At 37.2% G+C, this 20,280-nt stretch overlaps 1 protein-coding gene across 2 annotated transcripts in view; it reads right to left on the reverse strand.

Annotated features, from left to right (window-relative positions):
* LOC106662131 (ecdysone receptor) overlaps positions 1 to 20,280 on the reverse strand; it is a 235,418-nt gene that overhangs the window by 169,763 nt on the left and 45,375 nt on the right. The gene's annotated exons all lie outside the window — the stretch shown is intronic.

Here is a 20,280-nt window from a genome sequence, read left to right on the forward strand (position 1 = left end):
TTCTAATATTCAGTCCGAAGTCCGAAAACTTGGTTGATCTATTTTAAGAATAATCTACAAAATTCAAACCAGTTGGAAAAACTTTGTTTTTATTTTTCAATAAAATGGCGATCGTACAGAGCAGGACTGAACAAATTGTTTCAAATGAATAAATTGTCAGTAAAAGAAGATTTCGATAAAATGAAAGGCGGGAGATAAGATTTTATCAGCCGGATGCTGGAGATTTATGATAGGTGGCGATACGGCCAGCCCAACGCAGTTTCGATTCGGTGTGGGCGACGCATGTTGAATTGACGAATAAACAAAACGTTTCTGTGTCAATTAATTGACTTATACGAATTGACTAATAGACTGTTTAACGCAACATTCGACCTACGAGGGGGGACAAAGTTTTTCATCGTTCGTGATGTGTGTCAGTGAGTGATTTGTACTTAACTTATTCATGAAGTAATTTAAAATTTAAAAAAGCCAGGGCATTCAATATCAACGATCAAATAACGATTAAGGAAAACCGCTATTAAGGTAATATGAAGACCTCGTTCCACATTGTTCTCGGTTGACCGGAGGATTTTACCCTATAAAGTAGTTCAAGTGGCAAAAATATTGAAATTAAGTTTTTTTTGCAAATTTTTTTTATTACATGTTTATTATCTCCACTTAATTTGATATTTGCCAGTTCTTATAGGAAGAGGTCGAAATTTGAATATGAATTTAATTTAAAGGAATGAAATTCGATACTTTCCTTTATAAAACAGGTCATATGAACAAGTAAAATCGAAATATGTATTATTTTACGTCAAAGCGTCGAGTTACCCTGATTGGCCATAAAGCGGCACCGAAACCATTTTTGACATGTTGTGTGAGAAGCTAAAAATGGAGATGAAATGAAAATGGACGAGGATTTTTATTTCGGGCAGAGCTGTTTTGCAAAATGATATTATTAATCAGTAAAAGGTGTCGGTTTTTTGCCAAGGTTTTTGTTTATCTGGGGTATGAGTCATGTATATTGTATTAATCTATTTGTATTCAAACTTCCTCATTTCTTCCAATGTTTGCTGTTTATTTTTTTTTTTTTCAGTTTTAAATTCTACGTACCAGCTAAAATTCATATTACCAATGTTAAGCTAGGTATAAATATGGATATAAATAAAAATATATTATAATAAAATGAATAAATATAAATTATTTGGTAATTTAAACTTTAATTATTGACTAATCTTTATGTAAGGTATTGGTTGAAATGAAAAAGTTAGTGTCACGAGCGGGATTCGAACCCACGACCTTCCGCTAATATGCCGCTCCTCTAACTACTTGAACTATCATGACTTCGATCCACTCGGACACTAATTTACAATCTCAACCTTTTCTTTTGACATTTCAAAACATGGCAAAAAGGAGGGAAAATTCGAAAGGTGGGTTGAGAAGGGAAGTTGGTGTCCGAGTGGATCGAAGTCACGATAGTGGTTAGAACAGCGGCGTATTTAGCCGACGGTCGTGTGTTCGAATCCTGCTCGTGACACTAGCTTTTTCATTTCAACCAATACCTTACATAAAGATTAATTAATTGAAAGAAGTGATTTGGTCAATTAGACCACGAAATATAATGGATTTAATTGTTGATATGTAGAGTAAAAAATTCACGGGCTATTCATTATGTATGAGATACATTTATTAGTTATTTAGAAAGATAATGTCAATTTTCGTGAAGCAGTTCGTAGATTTTTGACTATTCCCCTCACCATATGATAATGAGCACAGAAAACTATTATTAAGACTAATAAAAAGAAATCTTCAACAGGGCTAAAACATAAAAGGAGACAATGACAGCCTAATGAAGAAACATCCTAAACCCCAGGGGTGACATGGCTATCTTTTGAATGCAAACAAATTTCCTGGCAGACCTAAGTACCAAAAAAAATCGAAAAAAGGGAAAGGCCCCTCTTTTGAGAAGACACCATCTGCTTGTACACTGATGGTTCTAGAACAAGAAGGTAGGGAGTGTCAGGAGTGTTCGGTCCTCGAACTAAATACTCAGAACCCAAGAGAAACTACCCCAAAATCTTCGGTGCAATTGAAAAATGTACTCAGTTCAATCGGTACAAACAAGAATAAAGCTTTCATGTCAGATAGCCAGGCAGTTGTCAAATATTAAGCTCAATAATTAGTCCACCTCATGAAAGGCTGCGACAACGTTGATAGGTCCCTGAGCACTGTGGCGTAGGGATTTACACTATCAACGAGTATATTAGGCAAAAAGACAAAATGAAAAATGAAGAAACAGTGGAATTCGGTCACGGATCCAAACCATCAAAAAACCAAGTTTTTGAAGGAAAGAAGCAACAATATGAATAGAGAGCAAGAAAAAATTTCGCATTTATAATTGATTGGTGGGATCAGGACAGTTGTTTTAGACCTTGTGAGAAAAAATAAAAAATAAACCACACCAAAACAATTCAAATAAACACCTTTTTTCTATTTTTTTGAAATAAAAATGAATAATACAGAATAAATTCTTTTTTTAAATTAAAAATAAATAATACAAATAAATGCCTTTTCTATATTTAAAATGAATAATACCGATTAAAACCTTTTTTAAAAATTAAAAACACTAAACCAATACTTTTTCTTCAATTAAAATTAATGACATTGAGCCGGCAATAATAAAGAAAATCAATTGACAGAAATAAAATAATAAAATAAAATGTTCTTGGAACAAGTGATTACCCTGCCAGTGCAGCTCGATGAAAGTCGAAGGTAAATAGCTGTCGAACTCAATCGAAGCCGGTTGCCCAGTCCCATGAGCCAGAAAGATCTCCTCTGTCCAGAAAAAAGACCGTTGAATCCAGAAATATATATATTTTGTCGTCCCCGGGGAAAAAGGCGAGAGCGCAGAACCGCAAAGGCGAGAAGCAACTTGTCAGGACGCCACGCGTTCCTCGCCTGGCGGAGCCGCCGCACATCGAGCGAATTCTGGTGCACTCGCGCTCCAATTTGAAAGTTGTTATACATTTTAACAGGTTAACAGGACACAGCAGACTGAATGGGAATTTGCAGAAGACTGGTGTAATCCAACAGTCAAGGAAGCAAAAGAAACTCCAACACAACTACGATGTTACACTTCCTGGCAGTAGGACCACAGAACAACCGTTGAAAACGGGCCTAATAATCAAATTTCTTGAAGAACTAGAACTCACCGGTGTGCTATAGGTACAGAACGGGGGATGCAATCCGACTCAAAGGCGCATTGTATTATACCCATATGTCATATAACAAGATATATATTAAACATAACTGCACTATACTTGTCAGATTCTTGTTGTTAGTCCTTGTATATATAACCAATAAATAAATTTATAAGTATAGATAGCAAGTTGGCACGAAATTCATAAAATAAGGATGGGCGCGTTTGACGTTCGGCAATCTTGCGATTTCCATATGGACCATAAAACAAATATGTAAAGTAAACTAACTTTATCAAAGTGCTTTGGATCAAAACCTTTCATACGTAGTTTGCATAGTGAACCTCTGCTTTTTTTGCCTTAAAGCAAATAAAATTACTGTCCGACTGCTGTGAGATGTATTTAATAAAGCAGAGGACGTGAGTAGGCGGAGCGTGGGACGTTTCTATATCGTACATAAATAAGCCCACGATTGATATTGTACATTGACGGATCTTCAGCTACGTTTCTTCACCTTTTGCCCAGCAGGTGAAAAGTCTCAAACTGCGAAACAGCCCTGGTGGGCGTGGAAAAAAAACGAATCTAATTGAAAATTTTAAAATACTCGGCCCCTTGGCGGACGGGCAAATAAGGCTGAGTAAAAGAAAGGAGCTGGACCAGGACCAACATTTGGGCGGGGATGGACATTTTATGCCCCGGGTGGAAAAAAAACTTGCCTCCCGCGGCCAAAAGTGAGGGTATTTTCATTCCACGTCGGGCTTCGAGGGTGTATTGAACTGGGGGTCAACTCCGGAACTAAATATCTTCTTGGATCTACAATTAATATTTGAAAAAAGAAAAGAAACCGTCAAACGGAATTTATCTTGTACTTCATTCGTTCAAACACGATGCACATATTTGGCTATTTTCGATTGTTCAACGTTATTGTACAAAAAAATCTGTGTCAATTTAAAGCAAAATTATGAGTTTCTGAGTGTACATGTCGATCTATGCTGTGTTAGCAGATTTGGAACGGATTTATAAAGAAATGTTAAAATTATTTAAATATTTCATTGAAAATATGAACGCTAAAAGAAGAGAAATATTTCTAGTGAGTAGTAAAGTTGAATTTGGATAAAATCGGGAGGAGTTTTACTTAAAAAGAAAAAAAAAATGCCTCCTGAATCCAGACCCAAAATGATTTTTTATATTAAGGAGAAACTGCGGTTTAGTTGGTTTGCACCCTTTGATGCAGAGGTTGAGCACAATACAGAACCGCAATAAAATTCTAAACTATTATATCAGGCAGCTCGCCATAATATGGTTATATATTGAAATATATAATTTGTGACCCTAGCAAAGTAGGTTGGATGTTTTAAACAAGAAATAAAGTTGATATTTGTTTTTGCACCACCAAAGCCTGTGGGAATAAATTTTTGGGAAAATCAAAATTGCTTCCTTACCACCACCTACGATTTTTTAGAAAATCATAAAAACAGTGAAACTCGAAGGCTCTTGCAGGACTTGACTCGTAGAAAAAGGGTCCGATTGAGAATAGGCTATACGAGGTTGACACACAGTCTCTTACTTTTGTGCCAAAGCCCGCTTATGTATCCGGCATGCAGAGAAAGATTGGTCGTCGCGTCCCACCTAATTTAAGGGTGGAATTCCTTGGCTCCATATAGAGAGCGCGTAGGAATGCCACCCGATATGAGAATTGTGGTCGAAAATGAGTATCTGGACCCCTGTCTGATACTTGGAGTAAACAGGGTTATTTTATTGCATATAGTAATGATAGTTTTGTGTCTTAGTGTGCGTTGATAGTGAATATATTTATTAGCGCGAATGTGCAGTATGAGAGCGTCGTTGGCGGAATATAATAATACCATAATCATGATAATCTATGCGCGAATGATTTGTTTGATTAAAGCAATTTTCTTCCAGAAGAACTTAGCGAAAAGCACAATTATTAACAAACAAAGAATGCTATTCACATATACAGCAGCAGACAGCACGCGGAGCCCAACCTGGATGTATTAGACCGAGGTCTGCGTCAACACTCGGTGTGGGTGATTCTCTAGGCCTTCCGTTGATTTATTGTTTGATTTATTAATTTGTACATTACAAAAGCTGGAATTTCCGAAGGACTGGAAGAAGTGACAAACTCAATTCTGGATATTTGTATACATCTTGAAATTGAGCTTATATAAATCCAAATCTAACTACATCGATCCGCAGGAAACTTTACAGCGCTTTAGAACCGTATAACCGACAAAGCATAAACTTGGCCTCTGTTAATAAAACAGAGCCGGGGATGTAAAATAAAACTTTGTGGAGTTTTTATTGATTTCACACAAATTTTTCTAACGAATAACGACATAAAATCTAACATTGTTGGTTTTTCTTGAAAAAGGAAAAAATCTTGCAGGTCGAACAGGGATAAAACCCAGAGGGGTTATGCATTTTTTGAAACGGGCATTAGTGAATAAAAACATACCTCGACGACTATGAAAATTTTCATTTAAGGGCTTAAAAGCGGGCTTAAAACGAATCCGAATTCATAAAACAATTCACCTATTTTACTGGAAGCGCCATTGTTGTAACTTTTTATATATCTAGTTCATACAATCCTACAAATTATTTTATTTTCCTACGTTTGAGACCCAAATATATTAATGTAATAAATAACCTTGAAAGCCAGAATACCATGCTAAAAATGAGTTTAAATAATTTTATTCTTGACTTGTTTTTCTCTCGACTGTTTTTTATTTATCTGTTAAGATTATTATGGTAACAATCTGAGTAACTTCCACTATTTCAAAAAAAAATATATACAGATATTTATTTGCAGTTTGTTTTAATGTGCTTATAGAGTTGGTTAATACTGCTAAACCGTTAGCTCGGTACTAAGGAATGTCATATGCTACTGGTACAACAGGCTTTTTTTTACTTCGACGAATTTAAATTTGAATATCCATCCGTTAAAATATTTCTTTTCATAATCAATATACTTCATTATAACCTGTGCCCCCTCGATCCTTTCCGGAGATGTGACAGGACGGTGATTAATATTTCCGGCCGCGCACTCTTCCAGGCTCGCCCTAAGGCTAATCATTGTGAATCTCCTGACTTAGGGAGCCCATTGTCCTCGTCGGAGGAACCCGGGCCGGCGTTGAACTGGTTTTTCCCTCTCTCGATTTTCTATTCTGCCGTGGGAGTTTTCTTCATCACCGAACCACTTTGGTAGGGCGGGCCCGAATTCTAGAAACCGCCGGTCTGGTCTTCTACTCATCACTAGAAGAAGATCGATTCTTTCAACTAAAAGAACCTAATGAGAAAATTTGAATAATAAACGTCCAACTTGAACATAAAAATTTGGTCAGGAATAAGACATCCTTTTGATGTTCTCTTTTTGTCTGTATACCATTCATCAAACAACGTTTAACCAATAGAAAGAAAACCTACTAGGTTTATGTTTTACGAGTTACATAAATTATATTAGTTACATAGATGTCCTATATTTTATATCTGCGTAATGGCAGGGAGCACGCATTTCTATCAAATGTTTGTTCTTTCCTTACCAATTTGACAACTTAGGGTACAAATGAGACAAATTTCACACTCTCAGACCAACTGCATGGCAAACTGATGATTTTGCTTTGAATTTGATCTTAGTAACCTATCTGCAATCTAATTCCTCCTGAGGTCTGCTCCATACAATGCACATCCATTTACGATTACGTACATTGACAAAGAGAGGTTGGTGACTTGGAAATCGATAACAGGATTCATTAAAAAAGGATGCAAGTTGTAGTAGTAGTACTCTGTACAAAAGTACATAACCTAAATATTATAAGGTAAAATAATGCTAGAAACATTTTTCACGTGCGCTCTGATGTTATGCTCAGTTCATGTAGGCCTCTTGTCTAGATTGACCACGATTATGCGACATGAGAGATGTGTCATGCTGTTATACTAACAAATGTTTTGGATTATATGACAGATCATGAAATATGGTAATCATTTGCAGAAACTAATTAGATAATATGTTTTATTTTTTCTCCTTAGATTCGGGCATTCAGTTTTGACAGGTCTGTCCTCTATGTTTAGGTATCCGGAGCCGAAACGCGCCTGACAGACCAAATCAGCGAAACAGCAGACCAAAATGATCGGAAACGACCAAATGTTCATCATCCCGTAGACCGCATAGAAAATTTTAAACTAATAATTTGATCAATAACGGATTTTCAATTAAATGACAATTGTCGATGACTTCCATATTGGTTGGAAGGCAGTCTTAAATAATAACTCGCGTTCCTGTAACCCTCTAAGGTGTTTATTTTTAAACATTACTAAGTAATACTTGTTAAAATGTATGAATTTGTCATAACTAAATGGAAGCATAGAGGTCTGCTTGGTCAGTAGGTGGTTATTGGACTTGGGCCATTACATCACACGACGTCGCGTTTTAGACGCCAAGGTCGTGGTGATGCTACCGCAAGGCGTGGTTAAAAATACACGCTGTTATTATTTATAAGTCGTGTAGAACGAAGCATAAGCCCATGAGTCGGCTCTTTGACCCCGCCCGGTTTAAATTTCGTTTTTGCACCCGGTTCGCCCACATACATGCCAGATCCCGCGGGAAAAAGTGGATTTCTTCGATAGTCAGCCTTCGATTGTGACAAAGAGTATGGCAAATGGGATCGAACGGGAACGGCTTCGGCCGTCTTCCGGCCTGGCATGCTGCGACGGTGTAACTGGGCCAATATTACAATGTAAAATTCGGCTACTACTACCTTGATCCCGGTTATTCCAAGCCGGACGACAGTTGCCAGCCCGAGCATGCCAACTCGGCTGACACTCACCTGTCCGTTGTTTTAAACATTTCAACGAATAAAACTTGTAAAAACATGCAAAAGATGAAGAGCAAAAGGGGTATCAAACCGACTTGACAAAATTCATTCAATCTTTCGGAAATTTTTTGACAATTTTATAAAATATGTGGGTTCTAGTGGACACATTTTTTAAAATAACTTCCAACTGCAGCTCATAAAAACATATTGTTTATTTGGTTAATTATTAATTAAGTATGGGACTTAAAGACTTGAAGGGGCGTGGCGGATAGAGTGACGAAGGGAATTTCAGAGGTTGGATGAACGCATGAGGAAGGAACGACTGAAAGCAGAAGTTCTGTGTTTAGGAAGATAGAGATCTGAAGAGCTAGACCGAGTATGACGGTAATGTAAAAGACCTAAAGGTTAGGAGATCATATATAAGGAGAGGAGTGGGACGTTACTGTTTGGTAAAGAAAGGAGCCAAGGAAGTTTAGCTTGTTCTGGGCAGGGTATAACCACTTCAACCCAAAGTACATATCAGTCATGTGGGACCTACATGGAGAACCGAAAACGAAGCGTACAAAATGCATTAAGCGGTTTAAGTCTATCACCCCCCCCCCCCCAGTGTGTACCTCGTACATTACACATCCATAGTCAAAGTGTGGGAGAATAGCAGTTGAAACAAGGAGTTGTACGTGTACTAATGGGAGGAAGGTGGCGCGACGGAACTGATGTAGGGTGGGAAATCTGGGAAATATGAGGTTTCCAAGATAAGGTCTGGTCAAGGAAAGTCCCAAGGTTCTTGTCAGTGGGACAGAAAGAATGGTAAACAGGGGGATAAAAGTTAAGGATTGGAAGACGGAACGAGATTCAAACACAACCGTCTGAGACTTTCTATTAAGTTTAAGCCCATTTGTAATGGTCAAGGAGTTGCAATAATTGAATTGGAGCTCCTAAATTTTTACATACGCTTGTATAAAAATGGTGGGAGCAATATTTACAGAATTAGGAAAGTAGTTAATGCAGCAACAAAAATGAGAAACAGAAATACTTGACTTCTTAGAAATATTTCCCAGATTAGTAATTTTATTAAGGAGTTTCATAGTCACCTGCTTGTATGATTTTGGAAAAATTGAGTTTTGTAATTGTTAAATTGTTAAATATTTTTTTATAAAACATCGAAAAATAAACTAAATTCTGTTATGATATTTCTCACTGAAAGAGTTCGACGTTTTATTTATTTCAATTGAGGAACGCGTCTGCTGATAAGCCGTGCTAGCGGCCGCGGAAGTACGTTTCTATTTCCGTAGATCTGCCCTTGTTCCGGGACTTTTTTCACCGAGGTCGCTTAGGACTCGTTGTAGTTGAATTTAAATAATAATACAATTTGGAAAAAAACAAAAACGAGAAAAGATCATTAACCAAGGTTATTCGCTTTTCTATTTCCATTTTGGACAATAGAGCGCCCAGGCAAAAAAAAAAAAATTGGCGAGACAGCGATGAATGAAAATTCTTCCGAATAATAAAATTAATTATACAATGAATCAATTATAATAACGACCAAAACAAATGTTCAAACTTTTCGCTTTTAACCATGAGACGTAACCTCCATACTCTTGGCTTACTATTTCAAAGTAGTTTGATAGGGTCTGACACCCAGGCATCTTTTATAAACTTAATCGCATCCTACTCACCCGTAATTATTGATCCTGGAATCCTATTTAATTGACCGCTGCTGACTTTTCTATACATCCCCAAACATAATTCCCACGTAGGCGAATGACAGCTTAATTCTGTTGTTTTAACATGAAATACATCCAAGCAGATCCAACATCCTTGAGTTTATTTAATTCCAAGCTACCTAATGCTAGGTGACCAATTACACTACGCATATTTTCTGCATTAGAACGACTATAGACCAAATGCTCCTGCGTTTTTCGCATTTTAGACACAGCTACCGCCTCCATTGCTTTAGTGATCTTTGTGTTACGCCTGAAAACCACTCATTGGTCGTAACATTGGTCATCAGACCCGGAGGACCATTTTTATTTCTGAAGAAACCTCCTAGACCATAATATTTGGGGTCAACATGAACTCAAAAGTGGCTCTGACATTTGTGTTACTGCTAACTTGGATAGTGTGTCACTGAACTTCAACAACAAAGAGCTTCCACAAGGAGCTTCCCATTTTCCACTTAAGTCATATAATTAGGGCTATATGATAGCAGATGACGTAGACTACCCACACAAGATGTTAAAAACAATAACTTCACAGAAGACTTAGACAACTACAAAGAGTTTAAGACCTTCAAACCTTACCTATATAAGACATTAGTGCAACCACCAAGCCGCCCAATATTCAGCCTATCCTTCCAATTAAAAGTCTTAAGGCAAATTTTCAAAATAATTTTAACAACAAATTATTCACAACCTAACAATCCTTTTGTCAACGAACTGATCCGATATAATCATTCTAAAAGTTCCATACCAGGCTCTCCAGACTTCCTAACCTTTCTGTTCTCTACAGCTCTCTATATTTTTTTAATATGCACGGTGGAATAGGACATCGATATCCTAATTTTCATTACATCTGCGTAATGCAGAGGTCGACAGACGATATCTATACAAGTATGACTCTGAAGTGTTATGGGCATTTATGTGCTGGAAGAGCCAACAGTTAACGATTAAGCCAGAGTTAAGCACAACGATAACACTAGCGCTTTTATTGTTGGGGTTTATGCCAGTAAGCATTTTGTTATCCAAGAGGTGCCACGAGAGATCACCATCTTTAGGTAATCTGTTTCTCTACATCTTCATCGACTCCACGTATAGCTCCATTTACAGTTTTTTTCAAAGCTTTATTTCTCATTGTTCGCTACGGCGTTACCTAAAAACACGCATTTATCTCATTTCCCAACGGTTGGATTTATTCAGATCAAGCGAGGACCCAAGATCCTGTTTTCAGAGGCAGAGGACTTAGAGCCGAGCCAATCCTTAGACCGACAGAAAGGCGTCCGGACGATTCCTCAATAAATGAAAAAAGTTAAGCCTGAAATATTAACTTGATTCCTCGTTTCAACCTCCTTTACGGCTAAAATCCCCCGTAGGCCGTAACATTGGTCATCCGACCCGGAGGACCATTTTTATAGCTGAAGAAACCTCCCAGAACGTAACAGTTGGGATAAACTCATATGTGGCTCTGCTAACCCTTTTGGAGGGAAAGATTCCATCCAACAATATTAAACACAGTAATAAAATAAATTTACATATCAGAAATATGTATTTTATAACAAACAGCCCAACAATAAAAAAATTAATTAAAGTCAATGGCTATGGTTTATAATAAGAAATTGTGTTGTCTTAATAATTTTCTTTCCGTACTATTCTACTAACAGCAAAATCATTTAATAGTAATAATTGTTTTATTTTTTATATTAGATTTTAAATTTCAACTTATATATAATATTAGCTTATACGGAATGGATACTAGAAACGGAATAGCTGAATCCTTTTCCTTTCTGCTTGGAAAATTACGTTTTTAAAAGTCACATGGATATTAGGTTTGTATTTATTTCTTCATTCATCGACCTCGATTTACTGCTAGGCTAAGCCAAATTGCAAAACTCGAGATCGCTGTGAATATTTAACGTTCATTAATTTTGAGCGATTTGACGGATCACGACCCGATTGTTCACCAGCCAAATGATCAAAACGAAAATCTGAATTTTTAACAAATGGTCCAGTACTACTTTTCTCGGCTCGCTGTTTAGATACAAATGAAAATAATCTCAGATATTTTTTCACAATATGTACTACCATCCAAAATTTTATTATTGTTATTGGAAGTATAGAATCAAATCTTATCATTTTTTATTATACTATGTAAGGTAGACTTTTAAATTCTGTCATTTCCCATACACTCCTTAATAGATAAGGTTGGAATTGAGTAGGTGTCACGTAGTTGGTTCACATTCTTTCTTTATTTAATCAATTCCTTCTTTTATAGCTAATTGGTAGGTTCTTCCAACATTCTTCGAAGATCCAAATTATTTATGTTAAATTTTCCAACATGCTTGGAAAATTCAATTTGTTTCTATCAAATTAGTAAGTCTATTTATCTATATATACTTCAAGAGTAAATTTTGAAAGATATTTTGTAGTTTATGTCTATAAGTGTCAGTCTTATTTTCATTAACGCATATGTTCGGACCGATTGTATCTCTTAAATTTGGTGACACTTATAAAAGAGAGAAAGAGTGCGCGCGCGAGTGTGTGTGTGTGTGTGTGTGTGTGTGTGTGTGTGTGTGTGTGTGTGTGTGAGAGAGAGAGAGAGAGAGTGAGTGAGAGAAACCCGATATTTTTAAAAAATACAGTTGTGACTTATACAATCAGTAGGTGAAAAGTTGGATCAAAAAAAGCAGCCGCCTTGCCCTTTTAGATCGTCAATAAAGAAAGGCCACAATTTAGACGGCTGAAGCGTAAAGCCTACCTAGTCTAGACTGCAAACAATATCTGAATAACAGTTGCAAAACAACGTTTCGGAACAACCTGTGTACATTGTTCCATGTCTAGACCAAAGTGCTTATCATGGTTTACACAAGTCCTGCGAGGTATTTGTGCCAATTTATTTATTTCATTTAAAGGTTTAAGTGAAAAAAGAAAAATAGAAAGGAAAAGTTGATAGATACAGCATTGACGGTTGGTATCATTTATGGCAATTGGTTTTTGATATACCTGCGTAAAATTTGAAGATAGCAAGTTCTGTATGACCAGAGGAAAAATATCACGTAAAAATATAGCATTTATACAATAAATTCCTCAATCGATTAGGCTACGTGTCACCAACTGTTTGCAACCACACTACCATATTGCAAATCACTAATCTCAGATTGGTCCACTGGTGGTTCACTGAGCTGTATTGTAAATAATACTATACTTTCTTCTACACTCCCCATGTTTTACATCTATTCTGAAAGGAAGGAATACAGCTTTTGTCCTACTATGTATGAAATAAAGCGGAAACAAAAGTGAGCTGTCATTGAGAACATTGCTCAGTAGCTGGGTTAGTCTGAACTAGGTGCGATTCAGTTGACTTTAAATCACCTACGACAAGAGGTTTTATCCTGTGATGAGACCGTCTTTTAAAAGGTCCTTTAAGGGCGACGATTATGCAATGTCTGTTTGCATGAAATAAGAGCATTAATTGAGCAGCAGGGCTATCGTGATCGTAAAAGAAAAACAATTTTGCGCGTGCCATGACCCGGCCCTAATTACAATATAACATAAAAAGACCACATATCTGGCATAGAATTTAAAGTGAAAACCCCCACGAGTGTCGCAATTCGCCAAAGACGCCAAAGAGGCCGAGACGATGCCGGATCTTCACCCTGAGAAGCCCAAGGCCGATGGCAGATCATGCGCAACATGGCCCCCCTGGGTAATATTCGATGGCGAACAATACGCCGTCCCCTCCAACATTGTTCTATCCCGGGTCCGACCTTGTTGCGTTTTAAAAACGTGTTTTTTCCCAACCGCGGATCTGGACCGGCCGGGCCTTGGACCCTCCGGCGAGAGACCTCCAAGCAGTTTCCCCTTGGACGGAGGAGCGATCTGCCAGAAGCCGGCACCTGCCGGTACTGAATCACTTTCACCGTTCGTTTACGACAAAAGGTTATCGGTAGAAATGAGGAAAACCGGTACTTTACTGTTATCAGGGAGGTAGAAGGCATAAGATAAATTCAATATTAAAAATGAGGAAAATACATCTTGCGGTATTAATGTAATCGCTTAGGCGCTCCATACACAGGTCGACTTGAGGTCGACGCAACCTGAATGCGCTGCGACTGCAACGCAACCTCGGCTCGACCTAAACGTGAGGGTAACGCGGTAATTTTTGTTTAGTCTACTCCTGTCCACATAAACAGTTTTTTAAAGGTGGTATAATAAGTAGTTCAAATGATGAGGAGGACATTATCGTGTTCTACTGGCACTGTCAAATGAAAAGGTGACGAAGAAAAGAATGGGTATAAATGTACTATCAGTTACTGATTTCGCCACGGAAGAACAATCTAATGCCCTTTTGACATGCTGGAAGTAAAATTTCAAGTACTCAATAATCCTACACTGTGCCGAGACCTGCATAAGATCAACGATATAATAAGAGAAGTGTGTATACTTCGAAACTACATTTGAAAAAAGATGGCTCACAATAGACTCCACAAATGTTGGAACGGAATCCCCATAATCACTGGCTATACTTACTACAGTGGATTTTACGCCACTAATTCGTGCAAAAATAAATGCTAATTCAACCGCAAATGCTTACAGAGAATATTTATCCCATTATTTTGTGACTCCAATGACATCACTGCCTGGGCAATGGAACCACTATTTTTGAAAGGCTAAATTTTAAATTAAATTAAAATTTTTGTAGTTTTATCTATTTTAAATTAAATTTAACTATTGTTTTTAAGTTTTAAGTATATGTATATGTACGTATATTATGTTTTATCTTTAGTTACTTTTTTTGTTCAATCGGAAGGTTCTAATATTCATTAGACATACGGAAGGTTGCAATAATTCGTACAACTTGTAAAAAACTTCATCCCACTCCTTCGACGTTATGTCCTTTCTGGAACAACCAGAGAGGGTGTAATTGTACAATTCAGGATATTTTTCCACCTCCTGTAAAAATTGTATGTTCGACGCCTCCATGTGATACTAACCCGAAATACGCAACTCGCTCGATTTTTGCAGTGCGGTGCAGGTCCCACGCAGGTGTCGAATCCAAGTTGCGTCGCAAGCAAGTCGAGAACGGATCGAAATGGTGTCGACCCGTGAGTGGTTGCCTGCCTACTTGCACAGGAAGTAGTTGTGACAAAATTTGCGTCGCAGTCGCATCGAGTGCGCGTCGACCCATGTATGAAGGGCTACTCATATCAAGCAGAAACATCCATATTGCTTTGCTCACATTGTACCCTTGTTGTGACATAAAATGGTAATCGGATAAATAGACACTCTTCTACTTTGTGAGAACCATAGTAAAATTGCCCAAAACTAACAAATGTTCAAAAAGTTAACGATATGCCAACAAATAACTAGCTTAGATGTATGAATACGAAGAATTCTACCTTTTCTATATGAGGTCTATACATTTAATTTCTCTTTGTTATATAATATTGAAATATAATTCTGGGAGTTTTCCCCACAGGTCTGTTGGGTGAGGAATTTGTGAGTTGGTCGTTACCGTCCATTTTGGTTTGCTAACTTCGCTGGTTTGTCGGACTTGTTGCGGCATTTCTCCGCCGGCCGCCAAAAATGATCAACCAATTTTTAAACAGAATATTGTTTAACGATTCAAAATATACTCAGCAGTCACATTTCTTAAGATTCTGAAAACGCAAGGTTAGCAAAATTATAATATCCTGAAAATAGGATTCAATAATTTAATGAGGAGGAATGATTGTTTACAGGAAAAGCTTGCTGAAACAAACGTTTTGGACGTATTTTGGAATGCCTCCTGCTTCAAATCGCCGTTACCGTGGGCCCAAGATTCAAAATCACCAATTTCACGCACTAGGAGCAAGACATGATTCTCAGAAGTAAGAGAAAAGCTGGCAAGTATCAACATCAACTACAGCGATTCTGCCTCTTTGGAGGAGGCGTACTTACGAATTTTGGAGTCAACACGAAAATTTGGTAAGTGGCAAAAAGAAACGGACAGTGAGGAGGAAAGATTGCCTACCATCAAGATTCCCGTTCTTTTCATATTCGCGGCTCCCCGTAGCACTAGGAAAATAAGAAAAAATTTTAATCCTACATGTAAAAATTAGTCTTAACAGAGATTATTCACTGTAGTGACTATCAAACAAAACTAGAAATAGATTAACACAGATAAAGGCATGATCTTTGCAGAATCTGTAAGGTCTGGTGCATCGGTTTACTGGTCTGGAAAGACAGGACATGTCTTTTTTACTTTCCGATTTGTAACGTAATACTTATACTTTTTTCCCAACTATTTCCTAATAATAGCCATGCCTGAACATTTAGTATGTTTCCTTTTTCAAGGAACAGTTTGACCTTTACGAGTAGCGTGTTGAGATTGTTATTAATTCTTCGTCTAAACGAACCACGTATCAGGCAACAGTGGTGATTTGAACCGCCGGTCTCGACCACTTATCCAATGGGAAAGGAAACTGTTGTGACACGTTGCTATGAGTGGAAATCGACGTTCTCCGTTTGTAGACCGCCTATCGATTCACAACGCGTCATGCAACGCGACAAGTCGGCCTTTTTCAGCTTCATAATCGCCTTTGTATCGCAAAAACCTAGAAGACAGAGTACAAAACTGTTTGGATGTTTGTCCTGAGAAAAATCGGGCGTTTCTATGTCCCCAGGCGAGGTGAAAGTCGTGTTTAACGTCATACTTTAATCTTTAATCGATTAGCATCGCCGCACAGTCTGTTCCAACACTTCAAAAAGGCGCCTTTACCGAAAGCATTTTTGACAAATGATGCCCATACAAAGGACGATATTAAGAAAGATAAGTAATGATCCGGTATAACCGGCTAGGCAATTATTGTTCTCGTCATCGTTAAAGAACGTGTGTACGTTAATATCTAGGACGTTTTACGGAATCGGTTAAAACACAAGCGTTGGTCTGTTGATGGTGTAGGAATAAGTCGAACTTCACTACTTAGCTACATTCCTACAACGGCGATGTAATCTCGCAAATGGGAATAACGGCAAACATACCATTGATGTCTTGTATTTTGGACCGTGCACACATTTAAAATCAAAGATATTTCAAAACTTATACTGCTTAATAACTTCTTAATTAATCTTTTTATGTAAGGTTTTTGGTTGAAATGAAAAAGTCTGTGCCACGAGCGGGATTCGAACCCACGACCTTCGGGTAAATACGCCGCTGCTCTACCACTTGAGCTATCGTGACTTCGACCCACTCGGACACCAACTCCCCATCTCAACCTTTAGAATTATTAATTTAATTTCGGCTGTAGGGATGGGTGTCCGAGCGGATCGAAGTCATAGATCAAGTGGTTAGAGCAGCGGCGTATTTAGCCGAACGTCGTGGGTTCGAATCCCACTCGTGACACTAATTTTTCATCTCAGCCAAAAACCTTTGATAAAAAGAATAATTAATTGAGAATAATTAATAGGTCAATTATGACCACTAAGCAAATATGGATTCATTTGATCAAAGTTGAATTGAAAGGAGTTGGCCGTGAAAATCGGTATTCCGGAGCCGAATGATTCGATTTTATTTTTATACAAAAACAAAAAAAGCAAACAAAAAAATAGGTCGCACATTGTACAAAATGACTAAACCAACTGAACCATTTGGTCTGTATTTTTGTATGTGTATATAGGATAGAGTATCTTTTCGAATCGTTCCTTCCGAAGTTTTTAAATTTATTTTAACATTCAAGGGGGTTCGGTTTAACACATTTTTCGACCCGTACAAGGCCAATTCACTCTGTGGATATTTACACGCTCGTGAAGAGTGTATTCACCGCTCGGAATGTAAACAGCCTCGAACTATTAACGGCCGGAGACTGTTAACCTTGTTTCTATCAGTACAAGGACAAATGATAACGGGCGATAACCTAGCGGGCCTTGTTTCGAGGTGTCACTCCAAAAATGTTCAATAACTTTTAATAACAATTTTTCTGGGAGAGATATTGGTGCTTCTGGCATCGGGCGTCATCCCCGTCGACGGACGGACCGTGCAGGAGTTATCGAAGGGCCCACCTGAAGTGCAAGCCTCTGGTGATGAGCCGGTTTTTTATTCCAATGCCGTACCCTGCAGTCTTACATCCATTCTAATGAGCATGGTGCTCATGATTTCCTTTCCGATCCTGAATAAATCACGTCTGTCTGACTCGTAACGTTTTCCTTTGTAATATTTCAATCTGTTTACGTGGGCCTGAAACGATTCTCAGGGTTTTGCGTTTCATCGGCAGACAAAATCCAAATCGTGAGATATGAAAAGACCAATAATTCATATTTTCTGTCTGGCATAAATTTTTTTTCAGGATTCAATGAATCTATTACAGAACTTCCAATTACCATTCACGTTTTCCGGTTTAAGCATATACAAAAATATGTGAGATTGTATGAATACCTCGAGTGAACCTTCGCTGTCTGAACTGATTTTTAAATTATGATCAAATTTTGTTTTTAAGAAAATTTTTACACTTACAGTTTCATCTATTGCATCGATCGCTGATGATTAACTTCCTGGAAAATTTTTGTTTTATTTTATGAAATAAATAATTCTTCTCGAGGAATGGCATCAAGTTTATAACTCAACTGTTTTCCCAGCTAACATAAAATTTTCCTAGATATTGTGGCGTAGCTGAATAGAATATGCTTAGTTTTGTTTGTCACTTTTAGACATAATCGATTGGTCATTTGATAGACCCATTTTTGCCTAACTGGAGGATGCCCTTCATTTACAATTTTCAATTTTTTTGTGTTGAGATGTTTTTTCTTTTTCCCATTGGGTTGTTTGTGCTTGCCTCATTATGCTCATGCCTGGATTATGCTTCCAGTATTTGTTGCGTTCTGAAGTTACCCTAAGCTTCCAATTATTTTGTAATGTGAGCGTAGTTTAAGCCACAATTTAAATCAATGTTTATGAGCTCTTCCGAGGCTCCGTTTTCAACAAATATTTCTGCAGCGTCGTTGCCTGTAATTTCCTCATGACCATCCACTTTAGCGTTAAGCTTTCTTAATTTTTTTAGGGTATTTAAGCAGTTCTAGACGTCTTTTAAGGCTTGGAGATGTTTATTATTTACTGTTGCTTTTAAATCTGTCTGAGGAAGCTTCCTCCGTCAAGGCAGGTACAATAGCGATGTCAGAAAACCATAGAACCATCTAAGCACTAACTTCGAACCTTACCAGCTCGACGGTTGCAAGACCAGATTAAATCCATCTTTGGTGTAAGGACATACAGAATTTAATGAAAGCTTAGAAGTAGAAGAAAAAAGATAATTCCCTGAAAAATCACTGATATGGCCTAAAGCACTCTATCGATTAGGAGAATTCTTATAATAGGACAAGTTGGGAACTGGGAAAGGTAGTATGGAGGTTGTAAAATTTCTGAGCGCTTGTGACTGGAATGTCAAACAATGTCGCTGATAAATGCGTACATCCGTAATTGACATGAAATATGTGAAGAAACAATTTAAATTAGGTAATATGCATTCACACCTCTCAGATATTCAAATATGTTTTCCCTATAATCACCGAAATGTTAAGACATTTTTCATCTGAGGGTAGGCCACACCGGTAGCAGGTCAGATTGTCACCGGCTCATTACATCGGGGGAACTTTGTCTTTGGTCCACGAAAAGATGGACATGTGAGACTTATTTGAAGCCTTGTTAGGAAAATTCTTTCTTTTACTTCTTTTCTCAAATTGTCATTATATTAATTTAATTATTTTAAGCTATACCACATAAGCCGTGTAAATTAGGTGCCGCAGGCTCTGTCATTTTGCACTGTAAAGATCAAAATTTAAAGAAATTCCAAAAGAAACTGATTTTTTTTCCACTCTTTATACCATGCAATATTTCCTTGTACTACTTCTTTTTAGATAGCGGTATAATACATTTTATCTTTGAAATTATTAGTTTTTTCACATACTCTATGTGTAATTTAAATGTGAACCCACGTAACAAATTTTATAGTCCTCTAAACTTTAGTCATCTTTAAAAAAAAACTTTCAAACTTTTCTAGCTCTTTAACAACTTGATACCCCCCAAATTGTATTCCACAAGTGAAAATACTTTGAACAGTTGCCTCATACGCTTTGGCTTTACAGGGCTATGTAACATTTTTTCCAAACGAAACCATGACCGGTTATTTCACTTTTTTCTAAATTAAATCATGTTTTTTATTTAAATTTTTATTGATAACATGATTTTATGAATGATTAGAACTCATGCCACAGCTAAGTGTTAAAAATAGTTTATTAATTAATTTGTTAAAAGATAAAAATCAAGAGTTGACATATTCAACTAAGGAGATATCTCTAAGAATTTTCGAACCCGTACTTATTTACAAAAACGATACGATGTGTTATTTGACCATAATTTTATCAGGAATTATTTGTTTTTCACTTTTTATTCCATAGCAAATATTTTGATTAAAAAATCTTTTTTTAATCTCATCTGATGAAAATGCTGTCACACTTAACATTGGGAATGATTAACCAAATCCGGTGGGAAATAGAAAGGGCAAAAATATAAGAAAGCCCGAAAAT

Source organism: Cimex lectularius, unplaced genomic scaffold (assembly GCF_000648675.2).
Source record: "Cimex lectularius strain Harlan isolate CLEC.00 unplaced genomic scaffold, Clec_2.1 scaffold3, whole genome shotgun sequence".
In the NCBI taxonomy this organism is placed as follows: domain Eukaryota; kingdom Metazoa; phylum Arthropoda; class Insecta; order Hemiptera; family Cimicidae; genus Cimex; species Cimex lectularius.